Here is a 19842-nt window from a genome sequence, read left to right as displayed (position 1 = left end):
GAGTGACTGGTGACAAATCTCCCGTGGTCTGTGCCTCCTGGGGAGGAACACACAAGGAAGCTGACAGCTATGGTTCTGGGTAGATGCTACTGAGGATAAGAGCCCAAGGCTGCAGGAGAGGGTGACTGGGGTGGGGACTGATGGGAGGGGCCTCAAGGGGAGGAGGTGGATGAGCAAATCCTTCTCCCAAAGCAGAGGGAGGAGGGGTTGAGGGCTGAGATGCGAGCTGGGGGAGGAGGGAGGGGTGGGAGGGGAGGACCAGAGGGTAGAGGCCAGGCAGGCGGGGACCCAACAAATCTGCCCGCCAACTTAGGAGTTTAGAGATGTTTATCTCATGAAATCCCAAACTAAGATCAAGTTTTGAGCACAGAAAGCAGGATATATTTTCCATATTAAAATGCTCCCTTGGGTGCCCACGTGGAGGGTGGAGGGAGGGGGCACCATGAGCCTCCGTTGGGTGCCCCCATGGAGGGTGGAGGGAGGGGGCCCCGTGAACCTCCCTTGGGTGCCCACGTGGAGGGTGGAGGGAGGGGGCCCCGTGATGCCCCAATAGGTCATAGGTTCCCACACCTGGCTATGGATGGGGACCCCTCGGAAAATATAAAACTGATGTCTGGGTCTCCCAGCCCCAGGCCAGGAATTCTGATTTCATCAGTCTGAGGTGCAGCCTGGAACTTTTAAAAAGCATCTCAGGGGCTTCTAAGAGACACTAGAATTTGAGACCCTGTGAGTAGAAGGTTCAGGATATGATCCAGTGGAGAGCTGACGGTGTGGCCGCGAGGTGGGGAGCTGTGAACTGATCCGTGAGAGGCGTCGTAGAGGCAGAAGCAGTGTCCTCGTAGGAGCCCCAGTTGTGAGCAGCAGAGGAGCGGGAGAATTGAAAAGTTACTCAGGGGGGAGCCACAGGCAGACCCTGGGGAGGCGTGGGTGCTTGGGTTGGTACTTAAAGCTGCAGGAATGGCAGCAACTTCACAGGAGAGGGTGTGGAGAGGAGAGGAGAAAGGCTCAACTTTAATTTTTTAAATTTATCTGGCTATACCAGGTCTCAGCTGTGGCACATGGGATCTTTACCTGGCACATGGGGTCTAGTTCCCTGACCAGGGGTCTGACCCTAGGCCTCCTGTGCTGGGCACACAGAGTCTTGGCCACTGGACCGCCAGGGAAGTCCCAAGCCTCGATTCTAACAAGGAGGAGAGGAAAGAAGCTAGACCGCAGGGGTGAGGTCTGGGCGCTGGGCAAGCCTCTCCGTCTCCCCTCAAGGCCGCCTGGCTGACACCCCTGCTCTCCAGGGCTGCCTCGTAGATGACACGGCACCAGGGTGACGGCGGGGGCACCGGCTTACTCTGGACTTACAGCGATGTTGGTATGAGTTTTCTCTTGCTGTGTAAACATTTACTACCAACCTGGTAACTTCAAACAACACACACCGATTGTCTGTGCTTCCAGGCGTGTTGCGGGGCTCACGAAGCAGCGGTCAGGGTGACAGCTGAGGCGGGGTCCTTGTCCAGGTGGCCACATGTGTCGGCAGAACTCAGCTCCTCTCCTGCACATCTCAGGGCAGCTTGCTCCCCTGAGGCCGGTGAAAGCACAGAAAGGCGGGCCTCCCTTTCGTTCACACTTTGCTCTCCCTGGGTGCCCTCCGTGACCTCTGCCCTGTCTCTCTGAGCCCAGGAGGGCTCTCTGCCTGTTTCTAGGGATTCTGGTGGGAGGAGAGGTCTCTGCGGCTTTGAGTCTCTTACCTCCGACGCAGCTTTTAAAAGGTTCACCTCGTTAGGCTGGCCCCACCCAAGGCCATCGTCCTTCTGATTAATTTGCAGTCAGTTGATGGCAGTCTTCATTTCATCTGCAAAACCTCATCCATTTGCCATCTCACACCATCCCCTCTGTGGCTGGCATTCACAGGCGCTGCCCACACTCCAGGGGATGGGGTTACACGGGGGGAGTGCGCCAGGAATGGGAGAAGTGAAGCGTTAGTTCCTCAGTCGTGTCCGACTCTTCGAGACCCCACGGACTGAAGACTGCCAGGCTCTTCTGTCCACAGAATTCTTCAGGCAAGAACACTAGGCTGGGTAGCCATTCGCTGCTCCAGGGGAGTCTTCCCGACCCAGGGATGAAACCTGTCTCCTGTGTGTCTCCTTCATTGGCAGGCAGATCCTTTACCAGGGAGCCACCAGGGAAGCCCCTGTTTTTCTTTAAAAGCAATTTTCCGCAAGCATTTATTGAGAAAACCAAGATTCCCCTAGTGCTTTGGCATAAACCTTCATGAATACAGGGGTCCCGCGGGATCAGAGAAAGTTGAGTTTAAGTTTTGGTTTGTTAGTAGTATCGTAAGGCCAGCTGCCAGAGAAGGCACTCGCACCCCACTCCAGTATTCCTGCCTGGAAAATCCCGTGGACGGAGGAGCCTGGTGGGCTGCAGTCCATGGGGCTGTGAAGAGTTGGACACGACTGAGCGACTTCACTTTCACTTTTCACTTTCATGCGTTGGAGAAGGAAATGGCAACCCACTCCAGTGTTCTTGCCTGGAGAATCCCAGGGACGGGGGAGCCTGGTGGGCTGCCGTCTATGGGGTCACACAGAGTCAGACATGACTGAAGTGACTTAGCAGCAGCAGCAGCAAAATCAGCTGCTTAGGGTAGGAGGCATTTCCACCAGGCTGCCCAGACTCAGCAATGATCCCCTGCTGGGCACACGGAGTTTCCCGACAGTTTCCTAGCAGCTCCCAGAGGGGAAGACTGGGGAGCCAGGAAGGGGGTGAGCTGGGCTTGGGTGGAAGTTGGAGGTCGGGAACCGAGGAGGAGAGGAAGAGAGGCGATCCCTGTCGGGAGCTGCGGGGACTGAGCCTGGGGCCGGGCCGCAGCGGGGGCTGCCCGGGGCCACGGGTTCCACGGAGGAACTTAAAACGTGTTGATCTCTGTGTCTCTGTGGCTTTGGGTTTAACCTCAGTGGTTGGCTTGCGTTGTGCACAGCAGCCGGTCAGAACCCCTGAGCTGGAGCCCGGGGTGGAGCCGGACATGTGAGAGGTGGCCCCGGCCCGGGGTGTCCCGTTCTGGAAGTGCTGGCGGGGCCTTGTGCGCAGAGCGGAGGCTGCAGAAAGAGCCATGTTGTTGTCTCTGCGTGTGACTGGGCGTCCTGGGAGCGGGAGGCAGGTCAGGGGAGGCACAGTCCCTCATGGGAGGTGAGGGCCCTTCGGGGGCCGCTGGGAGAGGCTGGGGCACGGGCTCTGGCTGACTGTGCCTGACAGCCGAAAAGGTCTCCTCCTCCCGGGAGGCACCCCCGCGCTCTCTCCAGGGCAGCGGGAGCCCCCTCGGCCTCCGCAGTGACTCCCGGGCCCCGTGTGCCTCACGTGTCTGCAGGGATCGAACTGCCTGTCCCCCTGATGGGGAGCGGCCTCCACGCATCCCTGCCAGTCCACCCCGGGTACTCTCTCCTGCCCCAGCAGCTGCCCTGGGGGGTCGTTTAGATTCAGTGGAACCAGTTCCCACCGAGGGCATCGCGCTCCAGCCACCGCCTGGAAGGGAGCCTGGCTTTCTGTCTTCTCCCTTTTTCGTCTCAGGGAGGACAGAGCCATGGGTGGGGAGACTGAGTCACGGGGGCCTGTCCTGGCAAACGTCCGGGAGGTGACTTTGCTCCTAGGACTTCTAACATCCTGCGCTTCTCAGCTTGACAATGAGGAGACTCAGAGGACGTTCTCACAACGTTCTCATGTTGGTGGAGGGCAGTGGAGCTCAACTGGGGGCAGTTCGCCCCTGGGGGGGCATTTCTGATCATCAGTACCAGGAAGGGGCCCGGAGGCAGGTGAGGTGCTGCCCATCCATCCAGGGAGAGAGGCCAGGGCAGCACACGGGATGACCCTCACGACCCAGAGTGATTCTGCCCCAAAGGCCAGCAGTGCCAAGGTTGAGAAACCCTTGTACAGACAGAATATGACCACTCTTCCCAGAGAGCCAGGGTTCTGAGGCTATCATACAGAACCGCAGTGTGTCTGGGAGCCGTCTGCCTGAACTCTATTTAGGGAAAGAATCATGACCTACTTTCCGGCACTTCCCTAAAGCAAGAGCAGTCAAAAATTTCAAATAGCCGCAACGTGCGAGAAAGCCAACAACAAATGCCCACATCTACTGGGTGGGGGTTAAAAGACTCATTTTCGTAACGAGGACACTTGGGGCAAAGGACAGTTGGGGCGAGAAGCGCCTCACGGAGTGTGTCCCTGAGGAGGAGTGCTGACCGGCCCAAGGAGCAGACCCTGCCCGCCCCCCCCGCGCCGCCTCACCTGCACCAGCAGGGCTTTCAGCCCGAGGAGGAGCGTTGTCCGGATGGAGACCTAGAGACGGCCTCCCTTTGGGTGATTTATGCTGAATTAGTTCTGTGGACCCTTTGGGTACCAGTTCCGACAAGCTGTCTTCATTACAGAAGGTGCCTCCAGGACCAGCCATGAGGGAGTGTGTCTTGAGTTACCAGATCATAAATTTAATGTTGGAAACCATCTTCCCTTCTTGCACTGGGAACCTTTAACAAACAGTGTTTAGTGTTTTCAAAACTGCCCACACTTTAATATGGTATCTGGGGTTTAAAGAACCCCGAGGTCAGAGGAAGGGTTTTATGAGCCCTGAAACTGTCAGGCAAAATTGTGTGTGGGTTCACTTAGCAGAGGAGGGAATCCACCGATTTTATCACCTTCCCAAAGCAGTCTTTATTCCAGACACAGAGCTGCCCTGGTGGCTCCAATGGTAAAGAATCTGCCTGCAACGCAGGAGACATGAGTTTGATCCCTGGGTCAGAAAGATCCCGTGGAGAAGGGAATGGCAACCCACACTAGTATTCTTGCCTGGAGAATCCCATGGACAGAAGAGCCTGACGGGGCCACAGCCCTTGGGATCACAAAGAGTCGGAAACGACTGAGGGTTGAACACTTTCACTTTTCACAATTCAGTGGAATTATTCCATTGCAACACCAGCAGGAGAACCATAGTATCTCAGAGAACCAGGGGACTACGGGTCGGGCAGCCTCCTGAGGGGCGTGATGGGCCCCAGAGCAAAGCCTCGGTCTTTCTGACCACCCCTCCCCTGACGGGAGCTCAGCCTGCCCTGGCCAGGGTTGCAGACCCAGGGTCCTAAAGCCACGTGTCCCAGCCCCTTGTCTGGTATCCGTCCTTGTAGCCAGCTGCTCTCCCATCCTGCCTGGGAGCCAGGGACAAAAATAATTACCTGTTCTGTCTGCAGGTCAATACCAGAGGGGCTGTATGTGAGAAAATACAGTTTATTTCAATGATAAAGATAACACATGCTCATTATAACTAAGTTGGAAATGACACAGACGTTAAAAGTATGTAGGAAAATCTCTTCTAATTCCGAGACCCAGATAGCCCCTGTTAAATTGTGGCTTGTATTTCATGCATCCTTGTCTTCTTTTTCGGGGCATGTCTTCCAGAGTCTGGACCACGATCTCTATTTAACTGTATGCTTTGATTTTTCATATAACATAATACGGCACTTTCTCTGTTACTACAAATAATGCTTGCACATCCTTTCAATAGCTGAACTAAACTGAAGAAGACCGAATAATAATAATAATAATAATACAGAGAAGCTAGTGTTTGCTATATTCCACTGTTCCTAGCAATGTATATCCATTTTCAAATGTCGTTTCAACAACAGCCCAATGAGGTAGAAATTATCCTTGTCATGTAAATTCGTAAGAAATTGAGGCTCAGAGTTTTAGCAATTTGTCTAACGTGACACAATTATTAAACAGACAAAGGGATTTACAGACAAGTTTGTTTGACTCTGTTTCCCTTGCTTCTAATTACTGCCTAATTTCTCTGATCTTGAACGTGGGTTTGCCTCCAGAATTTTGGGGGGCTCTGTCTCTAGTTGCAGCGACTGAGACTCCTCTTGGCTGCGGTAGGAGGGCTTCTCGTTGTGGTGGCGCCTCTTGTCGCAGAGCACAGGCTCAGTAACTGTGGCGCATGGGCTTAGCCGCCCTGCAGCATATGGGATCTCAGTCCCCAGACCAGGGATCAAACCCATGTCCCCTGCATTGGCAAGCAGACTCTTCACCCTGGACCACCAGGGATGCCCCCTAAATTTTCACCATTGTAAATACTGCAATGTACATCTTTGGACAGAACATATTTTCCCCTGGATAAATTCACAAAACTGAAATTGCTAGAACTAAGATTTGAACATTAAAAAAAAATTGTTACATTATTGCCAATTTGCTTCCTGAAAAGCCTGTGTCCTCTTGTATCCCCTCCAGCGCTGTCCTTGTTTTCCTCCACACGGCCCGAAAAGGCCGACTCACACATCCCGGCTGTTTATGACAGCTTCAGATGGGTTGCTTTTGCTTCGTATTTGCATCTACTTAGTTATTAGGAAGGTCACACTTTTTTTTTTTTACATGTTTTAAGCTATTTATATTTTCTACTAATAATCTGAACCCATTTATCCAATAAGTTCTTAGCATTAGATCAAAGGGGGCTTCACTGGTAGCTCAGATAGAAAAGAATCCTCCTGCTAACACAGGAGACCCAGGTTCAACCCCTAGGTTGAGAAGGTCCCCTGGAGAAAATTATGGGTAATTAACATCTTTGTAGGTCAAAAAATTGTTGACTATCACCTCAACCAAGTATTTTTAGAAGGCATTATGAATATTAATATTTAGATGTGTTGGCCTTAATTATTTTTATGTTTTCCTATAGATGTTTTGGTTTCCAAAATGAGTATCTAAATAATAATCTGAAAAGAATTTGTGTAATAACAAAGATGGCATGCTAATTATTCCCATGGACTCATTTTTTTTTTAATTTCACGATTTCACACTTTATTCGTCTTTTCCGCCATTCCTACTTTGCCCCACCTGCTCAGGTTTGAGTCCAGAAAGATGTATCTTTAGGAAGCAGATCAAGGTTTGGCACCCACCCTGGGGACAGAATAGAAAATGCCATGGAAACAATTATAGATTCCAGTTCAACAAGTAAAAATAACACATCTCCGTTTTGGCTGATGCCTTCTTAGAGTAAAACAATTAAAACCATGGCCTTAAAGCACTTGGAGGCCTAGCTTTTACTGCAGCACCACAGAGGCTCTTTAAAGAAAGACTGACCACGGTGGCTTCCTCGCAGGGACACACCCGGTGTGCGTGACGACCCGGAACAGGCTGTACCTCCTTTTTAGCCAGAATGAAGATAAAGCCAGACCATCTGGCCTGGCAAGGATCTGATGTCTTCTCTGTCCCGTAGGTAGACAGGAGCCACTGAACGTAGGCTCAGACACACATTTTAAACTTCTAAAAGGGAAGGAGAACCTCCAGTGATGAGCCCAAGTCGTTCGCCAGAAGCAAGCTCGCGGTCGGAGGAACAGCCGTGGGTGTTTCAGAGACGGGTGGTGTGGCTCTGCCTATTAACATCTGGTGCTCGGAGCCCTGCATGTAGGAACTCGTGTTCCTGTGGGAGAGGGTGGGGTCGTACCCCTCTGCTTCCTTGAGCCTCTGCTTCCAATTCACACCCGACTCTCCTTTGGCCTTCAGTACTTTCTCACGTCAAAAACTGATTATCTTCCATGAAGATGGGAAGCAAATCTTGGCTCCTGCCAGCTCCAGGCCTTTGATCCACCCAGTGGATCCTGCCTCCTGCCTCAAATCTTAGCAGGAGAATTTGATGTTCACGGCACAGCTCTCAGGACGGGAGGCTGAAGACGTGACAGAGGAGGCAGATGCAGATACGACGAAGCTGACTCAGCTGCTGAGAGGCTGACCCCCAGCTCCTGCCACGCGGCTCCCCTTGTCTGACGCTGGCCAGGCTGGCGGACGGAGCTGGTCTCCTCAGGGCCGAGCTAGCCAACCCCTCAGGGATCCCAGGAATCACACCTGCAGCTTGGGTCCTGCAGGCCTGGCCTCAGACAAGCGGGGCGGAGCTCAGCTATCACCAGCCCCGCACACCGGCCCTGCCCGAAAGGACCAGGTCTTGTGCCGAAGCCTTACATGCACACACATCCCAGACGTTCCTCAGAAGCAGCTACCAAGCACTCGCTCGCGGTCCAGGGGCCAGACTGAGGTGTGACCCCACGGTCTGGGTTGCTGGTGTCCACTGCTGGGCAGTGAAAGGCCCTGTCCCATTTCTGCACTTCCTCTCTGCCCCGCTGAGGTGAGATCCTTAGAGCCGTGGGTTTTGGGCTCCTTGCAAACACTCTGACTATAATAATCATCCACAAGAACATTAATAAATGTTAAAAGAAAACAAGGACAGAAAGAGAAAGAAGCTGGTAATAGTTTGAAATGCGTATGAGAAAATGTAACGATACTTTCAAAATGATGGCGCTGTTTCCTGTTTGTTTTCTATCGAGATTTATATACACCACATGTTCCCCCCGCGCCCCTGGTCTCAAGTCCTCCCTTGGAAGCATGTCCATGGTGGCTAGAGGCTGTCTATGGAGTGTGGTGTCAAACTTTTCGTAAATCAAGGGTGTGATGCGTCCGTCCTCCCTGTGGTCTTGGAACCCGAAGACACAGAATGTGTGCTGTCCCCTAATTTCTCCCGGCATCTCCCTCACTGGCTTGCTGGTGGACACTCCCTCTCTGTCCAAACCCATCCTGCAGGCTGGCCTTAACTGTCCCTGGAGAACATGCGGTGCCTTTGCAGTCCCAGAATGCTGGGAACAGGGAGCAGTGGCTTCTCCTGGACTCTGGAGATGCTCCCCGTCTGACTCACACATTTTCCAGCCTCCCACCCACCTCCCAGTCCGCCCTGATGCTGGTGACTCTCACACGCCCCAGCCCAGGTCAGAACGCCCCTCCTAAGCATCTTATCATTGACTTCCCAGCCCCGCTCACCATCCCGGTTCTGGGTCAGTGTCTGTGAGGGTCAAGCTGAGCTGCCCACCCCACTGGGTTTCTGCAGTACCTCCTGAAGAGGAGCTTGGTGAATGTCTGCCGGCTGAAGGAATGATGCCTTAGCAGCCAGGCCGGCCCCTGCATTTAACACTCTGCGGCCATCCTTACTGTTCAACCCACTTGGGTCAGCTCTGTCCACTCCCGGGCACCCAGGCACTCCGCCTTGGAAGCCCCGCCCCCTTCCTGCATCCTAGTCACCTCCTCCAGCCCCGCCCAGCTCCTTACACATCCCAACCCCTACTATCTGACCCTCTGTGAGTTTTCCCACCTGCGAGTTCCTGGGGGGCTCCCTGCACAACTGACAAGGCCTTCATCACACACCACCTCTCCCAGGACCTGAATGGTCCCCGTGTTTGTATCTGGGAAGTGAAAGTGTTTGCTTCTCAGTCGTGTCTGACTCTTTGAGACCCCATGGACTATAGCCGCCAGGCTCTTCTGTCCACAGGATTCTCCAGGCAAGAATACTGGAGGGGGTTGCCATTCCCTCTCCAGGGGCTCTTCCTGACCCAGGGATTGAACCCATGTCTCCTTCACTGGCAAGCAAATTCTTTACCACTGAGCCACCCGGGAAACCCTAACAGGATATAGGAAGTGTTAAATATTTTATAAGATGAAAAAAGTTCAGGATTGACTATCATTTGAGTAAATATTTCATATTATTGGTTCAAACAAATTTTCATTATTCTATTGAACAAAGAGTGCCCTATCTGCAAGATATCAGGTGGAACATTTGTTTGTGTGTATGATTTATTATTTTTTGGAAAATCTGATAGTTCTGCAAAAATTACATTTTAATGGATCAACATCACAGCCTGTGCTGCTCTGGATCTTCTGAGTTATGAGCCCCTGTGGACCAGCTTGCCCTTCTTGCAGAAATAAGTGCCAGACAGGGAAGGACAAAAAGCCTTGTGAGCTTAAGGGACTTGGTTTATCATTAACTTGAATTTATCTTGTTGTTTCACACATCCTCCTGCAGCAAAGATCCCAACCAAGACTTGGGGTGGGTGAGGGATACAGCTGTCATCTGTAAGATGAGAAAATCTCCAGTACTTTGGCCACCTGATGGGAAGAGCCAACTCATTGGAAAAGACCCTGATGCTGGGCAAGACTGAAGGCAGGAGGAGAAGGGGGCAACAGAGGATGAGACGGTTGGATGGCTTCACTGACTCAACGGGCATGAGTTTAAGCAAGCGCCGGGAGACGGCGAGGGATAGTGAGGGAGCCTGGCGTGCTGTCCACGGAGCTGGAAAGACTCGGCCATGACTGAGCCTGCGCAGCACAATGAGGTTTTATAGACAGAGCCCGGCCTCATCCTCTGCAGCCCTCCTGGGTCACATGCGAGCCTCTGTGCACCTGTTTGTCCCACTAGTATCTGAATTCTCCAGAAGGGAAGTACTTTTGTCTCTGCAGACTCCACACCACGCACAGCCTCCCTCCACCTCCAGCTGTGGCCCGCCACACCGTGGTCCTTACCCACTGTTGCTCTGTGTCAGCGAGCGCTAGTGAAGGGCACCGCAGAGAGAGGGGAGCTTTCTCAGAGACACCCCCGCAGGGGATCAGTGAGCAGAACCCTCTGGACTTCCAAGAGAACCACCTGCTGGGGTCTGGGCTAAAGCTGAGCAGCTGGTTTGCAAGATGCAAAGGGCAGACCTGGGCAGCACTTGGTGGTGAAGCATCTTGCCGTGGGGAGCCCACCCCCATGTCCAGAACCCTCGGCCAACTGGGCAAGGCAGAGGTGACGTCTGCTCTGGGGGAGACGTGTGGTGAGGCTGAGCCCTGGCCGCCGCCTGGACTGCAAACAGCACGGTGAAGCCAGCGTCCTCTCAGGCTGGGCAGAGGCTCCAGAGTCGCCTGTGAGTGTATGCGGTTTACCGGTGTCCTTGAGGGGCTGGGGCCATGAAGCACCACCTCACTTCCGTCTCCCCTTCATTCCTCAGGGTTGGAATTTGGGGAAGGCAGCCAGCCAAAAAGCTGAATTTCCTTGTCTCCCCGTGGATGGTGCAGTTCGTAAGATTTCAGCAGGAGTTGAGGGGTCCACCTCCTCCATCCCCCCGGATGTCTCTACAGCAGCTGTAAAGCCTGGACATCCCTACAGCAGCAGCAGCCATTCTCCACCGAAGACAGACACCTTGAGCAGGCACAGAAGACGAGACGTCGGCAGGGTCGCTGGTGACGTCACGGGACCACCTGCGGCCACGGACACCGACCTTCAGACGCGTTTATGTGGGAGACCAAGGAAACAGCGCACAGAAGGCTGCGTGTTGACCCCTGGCGCACACGGTTCCTCTATAACCCTCACATCCCCGCTGCTGGGACCGCTTGCCTTGTGAGCTGGTGGCCCACCGTGTGTTTCTGATGTGCTGTTCACACGGCCCCGTAGAGACACAGGACTCAGCCTCCCTCCACCTCCAGCTGTGGCCACGTCCGTCGGGTCCCAGGCTCTCTGCCTGGACTGTCCATCATTTAAGTGCCCGGAGAAGCAAGCCTCCAGGCTCGCCAGCCACTTGTGACATCAGCCAGCTGGGTCTTCAGGTCTTCCCTGAACCCACTGTGCCCGGGGGTGGGACTCTGGGGGATGGGTTCATGGACCTTTTAGTTTAGACTCAGAGGAACCACATAGCTGGGAGTCTACTTCTCCCTGTTACTCATATTACTTTCCTTCCTCAAAGATAGTCACCTTTGACTTTGAGTTTTAATTGCTTATGTTTAAATCTTCCAGTTTGCAGTCGACACAAAGATTTCCTGGGGAGTGGATGCCAGACTCAGAGAGAAAAGTAGGGAAGCTTTGTGATGGCCTTGGAGGAAGAAGGGCGTTCACAGCAAGATACAGCTCTGGGGTAGGGGGGCTTCAAGGTACCAGGATTCAAGTTTTCCAACAGGAAGGAGCTTCTGCAGTAGATCCGAGAGCGTCGCCTTCTAAGAAGATCTAGAGGAAGCTGTGAGCATCCTTCTGGCCCCAGTGAAACAGGGTCTTTCTGCAGGTCTGGCCCAGGATATTGTGTGTGAAGGTGAGCTAGCTGACGGAAGTGCAAAGAATCCACACACCGCGATCGAAACAGTAGAGAAAGAGGCCTGAGCGGGTGTGCTCACCTGGACTTTGGGAGCCAGCGAGAACTGGGTTCAAATCCCTCTCTCGCCACATGCACACCGTCCAGCCAGCAGGCTTGTTTTGAGGATGAAATGAGGAGCTGTGTGTAGAGGCCTGGCCGTCCAGAACTCAGGGTCGCGGAGTGGGGTTGGTGAGCACGGCCATGGTGGGTATGGGCTTTGCTGTCTGGGAGGCGGTGGTCTGACTCGAGTTCCTGTGCTGCGACCTCAAACAGATCAGCTGGCCTTTCTAAGCTTCAGTGATTGGAGTTGCAAAATGAGGGCAATAATGCGTCTTACTGAGGGTTCTTGGGGGAACAGATGCCATGGTGCATGTCCTGCAAGCGCTTAGCGGACGCCTGAAACAGAGCAAGACCTCGGTCAGCCATGCTGCCCAGCAGCCTCCCTGTCCTCCCCTTCCCTTCTCCCCCTCCCTCATCTCTTCCCTGCCCTCCTTTCTCCTCCCCCTCCTCCCTCCCCTCCTCCCCCTCCTCCATCTTTTCCCTGACCCCATCTCTCCTCCAGCTCCTCCCCCTCCTCCCCTCCCCCTCCTCCTCCTTCTCTTTCTTTTCCGCTTCAATGACAGGAAAGAGCAGAGCCTTTTCTTCTTTACATCTAAGAATACTCTCTTCACACCCTCCTTGAACTGGAAAAACTTGTGTGTCCTGTGACGTCAGATGTTCTTCGCACAGGGTGAGGTGGGGCCATGTGACTAGTTATGGCCCGTGAGCTGCTGGCAGCAGCAATGTGTATCATCCAGGTCAGAGTGAGCTCTGATTCTCCAGCTGCCTGCTTCCCTGCCCTGGAGCCACACGCTGAGATGGTCACAGGGCTCTGGACCTCCACCACCTCCATCAGCTTGGGTTCCTGCGTAGCCATTTGGACCCATGTTGGCTCAGCTGCTAGATTCTGAGGTTGACCTGTTGCAGCAGAGACATGACTTTGCCAACAAAGGTCTGTCTAGTCAAAGCTTTGGTTTTTCCAGTAGTCATGTATGGATGTGAGAGTTGGACTATAAAGAAAGCTGAGCACCAAGAAATTGATGCTTTTTTTTTTTTGCTTTTTAAAAAAAAATTTATTTATTTAATTGGAGGCTAATTACTTTACAATATTGCAGTGGTTTTTGCCATACATTGACGTGAATCAGCCATGGGTGTACATGTGTTCCCTATCCTGAACCCCCCTCCACCTCCCTCCCCATCCCATCCCACAGGGTCATCCCAGTGCACCAGCCCTGAGCACCCTGTCTCATGCATTGAACCTGGACTGGTGATCTATCTCACATATGATAATATACATGTTTCATGCTTTTGAACTGTGGTGTTGGAGAAGACTCTTGAGAGTCTCTAGGACTGCAAGGAGGTCCAAACCAGTCTATCCTAAAGGAGATCAGTCCTGGGTGTTCATTGGAAGGACTGATGCTGAAGCTGAAACTCCAATACTTTGGCCACCTCATGCGAAGAGTTGACTCATTGGAAAAGACCCTGATGCTGGGAGGGATTGGGGGCAGGAGGAGAAGGGGACACCAGAGGATGAGATGGCTGGATGGCATCACCGACTCAATGGTGCGAGTTTGAGTGAACTCTGAGAGATAGTGGAGGACAGGTAAGCCTGACGTGCTGCAGTCCATGGGGTCACAAAGAGTCGGACACGAATGAGCAACTGAACTGAACTGGCTCAGCCGCTGGATTCTGAGGCTGATCTGCAGCACCAGCACAGCCTACCTTACCCTGACCAGTAGAAGCAATTGCCCCAGCTGTTGGTATGAGTTACATGAGAAAGAATCTCCAAATTATCTCTGGGTCACATAAGCTCTCTAAGTGCTAGGTTACAAAACAAGTTTATTCTGGACTTTGTAGACCCCCCCACCCCGCTTTATTTTTAGATTTTTTTTTTGACATGGACCGTTTTTAAAGCCTTTACTGAATTTGTTACAATATTGCTTCCATTTTATATTTCAGTTTATTGGCTGCAAGGCCTGTGGAATCCTAGCTCCCCAACCAGGGACTGAACCCACCCTCCTAGCGCTGGAAGGTGAGGTCTAAGCCACACTTTACTATATTCATATTCTTTGTGAAGCTCCAAGGTTTTCCAAAATAATTTGATGACTGGTTTTTTTAAGCATGTTTTAAAGGTCTGTCCTTCCCTGGTGGCTCAGAGGTTAAAGCGTCTGCCTGAAATGCTGGAGACTCAGGTTCAATCCCTGGGTCGGGAAGATCCCTTGGAGAAGGAAATGGCAACCCACTCCAGTATTCTTGCCTGGAGAATCCCAAGGACAGATGGGCCTGGCATGCTGCAGTCCATGGGATGGCAAAGAGTCGGACACAACTGAGCGACTTCACTTCACTTTAAAGGTCTAGTGTTCTAGAAAGCACGTTTTGGGAAAGGCTGACTGGGCCAGTGCATTTGCTTTAGGTGACTGTGTCCTCCTGAGACCCCCGCTATCCTTGTTCCACAACTGCCAGGTAAATATGAACAATACTAATACATTCCTCACCTTCCCTCCTTAGCCCTCTTCCGCTGTGCTGACTCCATCTTCATTCTTTTCTTCTGAATCCCATATTGCTGAGCCCGCTGGAGTAAGCTGAGAGCTGGAGCCGCAGGGCCAAGAGCTTCCAGCATCTGTAACCTTTCACTTCACCTCCAGTCAATTCCCTGCAAACCTCCGTCCACAGTTGTTCATGTTTTCACTCTCCTGGAACCTCCAGCTTGCCCCCAGCCCCTTCTCTCAGCAGAAGAACTCGATGCCCACTTCACTGAAAGGACTGGGTCACCCACTGCAAACCCCCGACCTGTTCTCCCCTCATATTATGAGGATCATTGCCTTCTGTCTTATTTCTAAAAGAAGGATTTGGGCTTCCCTGGTGGCTCAGTGGTCAAGAATCCTCCTGCCAATGCAGGAGACATGGGTTCGAGCCCTGATCTTAGAAGATTCCACATCCCTCGGAGCAACTGAGCCCGTGTGCCTCAAGTACTGAGCCTGTGCTCTGGAGCCCGAGAGCTGCGACCACGAAGTCCACGAGCCCTAGAGCCTGTGCTCCGCAGCAGAAGCCGCCACAATGAGAGCAGCCCCTAACGGACAACTAGAGAAAAGCCCATGCAGCAATGGAGACCAGCACAGAAATAAAAACAAAAATAAATAAACAAAATTATTTTTAAAATAATAAAAGAAAGACCTGTTTGCTAATGTTTTTACATCTGCTTCATATACTTGACTTTTGTAATAGTGTTATGGAATAAGATGTTTCAAAAACTGTTTATGTCCATGCTCAGGCTTTTTCCCCTGCCTTAGGAAACACCCGAAGTTGGTGTGTATTTTCCCATGCATGATTTTGTATCTTTATTTCGTATGGTTCACAAATACATTGTGTTTTGCATATTTTAAAACTTTTTTTTAAATGGCATCATACTGTATGCATCCTTGTGCAACTTGCTTTGTGGCTCAGTATTCAGTTCAGTTCATTTCAGTTCATTTCAGTTGCTCAGTCATGTCCGACTCTGCGACCTCATGAATCGCAGCACGCCAGGCCTCCCTGTCCATCACCAACTCCCGGAGTTCACTCAGACTCACGTCCCTCGAGTTGGTGATGCCATCCAGCCATCTCATCCTCTGTTGTCCCCTTCTCCTCCTGCCCCCAATCCCTCCCAGCATCAGGGTCTTTGCCAATGAGTCAGCTCTTTGCATCAGGTGGCCAAAGTACTGGAGTTTCAGCTTCAACATCAGTCCTTCCAATGAACACCAGGACCGATCTCCTTTAGGATGGACTGGTTGGATCTCCTTGCAGTCCAAGGGACTCTCAAGAGTCTTCTCCAACACCACAGTTCAAATGCATCAATTCTTCGGTGCTCAGCTTTCTTCACAGTCCAACTCTCACATCCATACATGACCCCTGGAAAAACCATAGCCTTGACTAGATGGACCTTTGTTGGCAAAGTAATGTCTCTGCTTTTGAATATGCTATCTAAGTTGATCATAACTTTCCTTCCAAGGAGTAAGCGTATTTTAATTTCATAGCTGCAATCACCATCTGCAGTGATTTTGGAGCTTAAAAAAATAAAGTCAGCCACTGTTTCTACTGTTTCCCATCTATTTCCCATGAAGTGATGGGACCAGATGCCATGATCTTGGTTTTCTGAATGTTGAGCTTTAAGCCAACTTTTTCACTCTCCTCTTTCACTTTCGTCAAGAAGCTTTTTAGTTCTTCTTCACTTTCTGCCATAGGGGTGGTGTCATCTGCATATCTGAGATTATTGATATTTCTTCCCGGCAATCTTGATTCCAGCTTGTGCTTCTTCCAGCCCAGCGTTTCTCATGGTGTATTCTGCATATAAGTTAAATAAGCAGGGTGACAATATACAGCCTTGATGAACTCCTTTTCCTATTTGGAACCAGTCTGTTGTTCCATGTCCAGTTCTAACTGTTGCTTCCTGACCTGCATATAGGTTTCTTAGGTCTGAAATTTTAATTTACTGAAATTGTAGATGTAATTAATATATGTTAACTGCTCTGTGCACTCCATCAATTATTGCATCCGTAGCTTCTTTATCTATCCTCCTATGAATGAAAAGTTTGCCTATTATTCTTGTACATATTTCTTTGTCTTCATTTCTTCTTTGCTCACTTCACCAAACTGGCCAAAATGAAAAGTTCAATAACACTAAGTGTGGTAAGGAAATGGAGAAATGTAATCTCTGTGCATGGGATTCTGCACATCTGCTTGGGAGACCAACCCAGCGATGCTCGGCACTAGTGATGATCAAAGGTCCATTTTGTATTTTGTTTAGGAAACATTCAGAATGACTTTTGTTTGGTTCTACCTTATCAATTTCTGTGGCAAGTAAATAGCTTCTTACTCTAGTTGTCTCAAACACTGAGAAATGCTCTGTCACTTTTATGCTTTTTGAGCAACAGAGACTCCAGAGGGCCGGGAAACCATTTAAAGAGTTTAAATCTTTTTGAGCATGTTTATTGTAAATTCAGGTGTAAATGAAAATATTACTAGAAAGTAAGTAACGAAACTGATCTTTCTTTACACCCTATACTGGTGATGCCTTATGACCTTGCACAGTTATTCAAAGCATGTTTTATCAAGTAGTTCCCCAGCCTCTCCACCCCGGGGAGGCTCTAAACACCCAACCCCTCCACTCTCCCCCTTCTCTTTGCTCTGATACTGTCGCCTCTCTCTCCCCCTGTCTCTCAATGTACCCTTCATTTGGGTAACAAACAACAGCAACAGCAAAAAAAAAACCCCAAAAACCTAGTGATTCTTGATCCTGGCTGCTGATTGAAGAACCACCTAGGAACTTTCAAAAACACCAGTCCCTGGGATTCACCTCCAAAGATCCTGATTAGGTTGGATTTAAAGCCCTGGTGTTGTACAGTTCAACAAAGGTGCTGGTGGTTAAACTTGCCTGCCAGAGCAGAAGATGCAAGTTTGATCCCTGGGTTGGGAAGATCCCCTGGAGAAGGAAATGGCAACCCACTGCAGTATTCTTGCCTGGAAAATCCCAAGGATAGAGGAGCCTGGCTGGCTACAGTCCAGGGGGATGCAAAGAATTGCACCGACCAGAGCGTCTTAGCAGACACAGCACATTACACAATTCAACTCACCAATATAGAGGTTTACACGAGGCGCTCACTCAAAGACACACCTGCATATAATACCCATTTCTATCGTCTTCATCTTTCACCTTGTTTTGGAATCTGTAACACGGGCAAAGTTTTCACGTGAATCACTCCCGCTGACTAAGGGTATGAATTTGGAGAAATTTCTTCATCATGGTGTCCTACATTTCCCCCTCATCTGTAAAACAGAGGTAATAATCACAACATACTTTTCAGGGCTATTGCAAGCACCAAATTAAATTATACATGCAAGTAAATGGAAAGCAATTTACAAATGTTAATTATTACGAGTCTCCCTGCTCAACATTACCATATGTTGTTTGAATTACAGCTTCTGTACATGTTGAATGGTTGTAATTTCCTGTTTATTTTTTGGATGTATCTTTATAGTTAGAGTCTAAACCTCAATTCAATTAAGATTTTTTTAAGGGAAAAAGCAAGACCTACAATTCTTTGGAATATTTTATTCTCTCCATTTCCAGTGACAAAGTGAGAGTCAAATAACATTGAGTTGGATATATTAACAGAAACATAGTTTATAGTTTTAAAGATGTTCTTCTGAAGCAGTAAATATTAACACTGGCTAGGACATTTTGGGCACACACTCATATATGTCCATATATATGTACATATGTATACACATATTCGTATAGAACCTATAGCAGGAGCATATCTCTGGACGTGAAGATCTCTGATCTTTCCCTGTCTGCATTTCTCTTTTTCCTTTCTGCCACTCTCAATCAGATAACGTGACCCATTGACACTTGATTAACCGTCTGAGGGGAGGGTTGTGTCAGGATCGACAGCACAGATCATTTTGCAAGCCATTTTTACTTTGGTTTCTAAAAGTCCAAGCCTAGAGCAGGTGAAGGGATTTAAGGCACAGACAAAACCCCTGCTAGAAAGCGTGGAGAACACAGAATTTCCCGTCCCCAGGCAAGAAAAAGATCTACCTGGGCTCAGGAGGCAAGTTAGCAGAAAAGCTTCCAGCGAGGTGGCAAGACCCTGAAGGAGGAGGCTGTGTGGGGCATCTAGGGAGGCGGGCCACTTTGGGAAGATTCCAGTGTCCCCACCATGACTCAGAAAGGAAGAGCACATCTGGACCTGAGGACGTGGATGGTCTCCATGGCAACTTGTGGGCAGATGACAAAGGAGGGGATTTTCCTGTAATTCCCCAAGTCTTGCTGCTGCCGAGGGTCCTGCAATGACGCTCCAGCCATTGTAGTGGAGGCAGAAGTTCATGAAGGTGAGACTAACATGCCTTCCTAGCTTATGAGTCAAATAGAAAGTAAACTGGCCAAGAAGGTAAAGAAACTTATATTACGTGGACATTTGGAAATGCGGGCTGTCATTCAAAACACTACCACTTATATGCTATGCATATGTGCTTAAGCTGTTTATAGCTACACACACGCATAAAACAATTCAAGGTGTTCTGCCAGAAATGACGTTTGCATTTTCCTTTCTTCTCTAGAAGGGAAAATGCCCAGGCATCCCCGTGGAACCCTGGTTGTAGGTCCACCACTGTGGAGTCCTGGTGCCCGGCAAACACCACCTTGAGATGCTTCCGCAACGTGACCGCTTCTTAGAGAAATGCAGAGTAAACCACATATAATATTGCTGAGGAACACTATTATATTAATGTCAATATTTTGCCATTGCTGTCGTGTTTTGCTAAGAGGGGAGTTGACATACAGTTTTATGGTAAATTAAGAATGATAAATGGAAAATTAAGAATGATAAAATGAATGCTGTCTCATTAACAATGACAAACTGACATAATGACAGCCAGTGGCTAATGCTTTCAGCAGCGGGGAATGGCTGGGTTGTGTAAAATGACTCTTAAAATGAAGGCAGTTGAGCGTTCCTCCTGTGTACCCTGGAGCATACACCCTCAGAGACTCTATTTTTCTCTTTGCCCTTCTTCCCACCTGCGATGCAGCTGAGACGTCTGTTAATAGAGACGGCTCTCTGTGATGCAGCAGAGTTTTCAGTCTTGAAGACAAAAGCCACTTGGTGAGGAAGGCAGAGATGGAAGACAGAAGGCACCAGGCTTCTTCATCATTCCTGAAGCGGTTGGCAGCTCCCCTGCCTGCCTGCCTCAAGATTCTTGCTACAAGAGGAAAACAACCCCCTTCAGTCTGAAGTCACTGCGGTTGGTTTTCTGTCTCTTGCAGCTGAATGTCTTCCTCCCTCAAAGCTACGTGCACCGCGATGATGGCTAATATCCTGAGGAAAAA

This window comes from Bos mutus, chromosome 23 (assembly GCF_027580195.1).
Source record: "Bos mutus isolate GX-2022 chromosome 23, NWIPB_WYAK_1.1, whole genome shotgun sequence".
Classification (NCBI taxonomy): domain Eukaryota; kingdom Metazoa; phylum Chordata; class Mammalia; order Artiodactyla; family Bovidae; genus Bos; species Bos mutus.
Note: the sequence above shows the minus strand (reverse complement) of the source record.